Source organism: Talpa occidentalis, unplaced genomic scaffold, assembly GCF_014898055.3.
Source record: "Talpa occidentalis isolate TD23 unplaced genomic scaffold, MPIMG_talOcc4v2.1 talOcc4.1812, whole genome shotgun sequence".
Lineage (NCBI taxonomy): Eukaryota > Metazoa > Chordata > Mammalia > Eulipotyphla > Talpidae > Talpa > Talpa occidentalis.
In genome coordinates this window covers 13,878-16,348 of record NW_023601866.1, presented here as the reverse complement: position 1 = coordinate 16,348, position 2,471 = coordinate 13,878, and the positions used below count along the sequence as shown (strand labels likewise).

At 60.2% G+C, this 2,471-nt stretch overlaps 1 long non-coding RNA gene across 1 annotated transcript; it reads right to left on the bottom strand.

Annotated features, from left to right (window-relative positions):
• Positions 1-96: 96 nt before the first annotated feature.
• On the bottom strand, positions 97-1,533 carry LOC119250921 (uncharacterized). Its single transcript, XR_005126452.2, has 3 exons — positions 1,436-1,533; positions 410-437; positions 97-160 (listed from the first exon to the last, which is right to left on the bottom strand). It is a non-coding gene; the product is annotated as an uncharacterized LOC119250921 (long non-coding RNA).
• Positions 1,534-2,471: the final 938 nt, after the last annotated feature.

Sequence of the window (2,471 nt, the reverse complement as noted above, 5' to 3'; positions counted from 1 at the left end):
TCTATGATATCCACGCAACCTGGTGGTCACAACAACTAAGTTTGTAGATTTCCCCCTTAAGTCAAATACTTTATTTTTTTTTTTAATTGAGGCAGATTAAGCAATTTCTTTTTTTACCTTCTGGAGAAAATATAGTGGTCCTCGAGTCATATCTTCGAGACTGTGAAGGAAAAACAGAAAGGTGATTCCTGTCCACTGAAGCAAGTCAATTCCTTCTGCAAGCCCACAAATCATCTTATAGAACATTCTGGTCCACTAAGTGCAGTGCATGAGAAGAAACTTGTAAGGAAGAAAACACCATTCCCATCTCTTTCTTCCATTTCACTTTTCTCATGCAAAAGTCTGCCAAGTGAGCACCAGCAACATGGTTTATCAGGCAACAGTCTGTGGGTATGTGTTTTAAACTCACCATCTTTTATCTTATCTTTCTACAATTCCTGTAAAAAGAAAAAAGGATAAGTATTAAAACGAAACTTACAAATGAAAAAATTTATTTCCCTGCTTGAGCTCCGCCTACTAGCCCGGCGAGGGAGGCCCGCACCCACTGTAAAGCAAAGTGTAGACACACACCAGACAGGAGCCAAGAGCTGAACAGGGAGAGGAATGAAGCAGGGACTTTCTGAGAAAATGAATCCAGACGAGCGATGTGAGGCCGACATAAGGCCGAGAACCTCCGAGTCCAAGAGCAAGGCTGGGAGAGGCGGATGCCGGGAGGAGAGAACGTGACCAAGGGCCGGGGCTAGAGCCGGAGCCGGAGCCGGAGCCAGGCGAGCACCAGGTCTGCGAACACGCGGCCAGTCAGGGGCGCGGCTCTCCGGGGGCTCTGGGTCCCGAGCGCGCGGGGCGCGGGGACCCGCGGCGTCATGACTCTTCCCGAAAAACTCGGCACCGGGCTCCTTCGGGTGCGCGGGTGAAAGGTTAAGCGTCGGCCGCCTCCCGCTCCCCCGACACGGAGCGCGGCGGGGCGGACAGGTGAGCGCCGGGTCCCGCCGTGCGCGTCCCGGAGACCGCGGGGCTCCGCAGCCCGACAGAGGCCGCCGCGACTCCGCCCGGACGCGCCGGTGGCTCAGAGCGCGGGCGGCGGCGGCCCGGGGGTGCACCGGCAGGGAAGGCCGCGGGGCCACGGGCAGCCGGGCCGGCCGGGCTGCGGCTCTCCAAGGCCGCGCGCCTCCCCGCGCGCCCCCCCCCCCCCCGCGCGCCCCCCGGCCCCCCCCGGCCCACGCCCGCCCCCCGGCCCCCCTGGCCCACGTCCGCCCCCCGCGCGCCCCCCCCCCCGCGCGCCCCACGGTCGGACCTGCCCGAGGAGGCGGGTGCAGAGTCATGGTGCGCGCGGCTCCCGGCGGCGCCCGCAGGCCCGGCCCGCTCCAGCGCGACGCCCCCGACCCCTGCCCCGCGGAGGGCAGTCGCGTCCCACGAGCTCCCCCGAAAGGCTCACCCGAAAAGGACCCCGAAGAGGGAGGCTCCGGGATTGGGGAGAGAAGCCGCCGCCAGTGCTGAGCGTCCGCGGCCAATATGGCGCCCGCGCCTGCGCAGTCGGGGGGCGGAAGCGGAAGTGTCGGGGGCGGGCAAGGAGCTGCCCTCGTGGGTGCTGGGGACTTGGGGTGCCGGTCCTTGGGGTGCCGGTCCTTGGGGTGCCGAGTCCCTGTCGTCACCCCAGCCGGCGCGCCGCGCAGTGCAGCATGGGAGGTGGCGCGAAGACCCCGGCCCTGGGGAAGAGCCAGTCCCCCCTTTGCACCATTTTCACTTTCACTTTTTTTTTTTTTTTAAGCTCTTTTTTTTTTAAAGATTATTTATTTATTTATACAAGAACCGGGGTACAGGCCAGATGTGTGGGAGGGTGAGAGGATTCACTAGAGCCGGAGCGGGGAGCAGGCAGACTGACGAAGTACACTGCTGAGGGGAGCAGTGGGAGAGACAGGAGAGGTCTGCCAGCCATGTGGGACTCTCCCCTGGTGGTCAGGGAGCAGCGGGGTATCGAACCAGCGCTGCAGAGCCTGCGGGCAGCTTCGCAGCCCAGTGCTCGACCGCTGCGCCACCGGGGAGGCCCTTCACTTTCACTTTCTAGGGCAGCTCTGGACATCGCCTGGAGAGCCTGATGTCTGTGACTGGGCAGGGAGGGACACCCCAGGCTCCCAAACCCACCTGCTCTGAATAGGTTCTGCCATCTGCCAGGTCAGCACAAAACATATGAGACTTTAATGGGAAGGAACTTTAGTACAATTAGGAAACAGTACAGGAAAGGCAAAGAATATAGTTTCTAGATCAAGCACCCAAAGTTACCCGTCCCCTCATGGGTAAAAGTCCACCCAAGCGGGACTGGCCCAGAGCAAGGCTCCAAAGCTGCCCCAAGTCTAAAATACCTTCCAGTGGGGACGCACAGAAAAGGGTAAGAAACAACCAGACAATTCTGGGAGGAAAAGAACAAAATCAAGGTAAAAGCTGCCATTGTCACCTCCTCTCCCCCACATCTG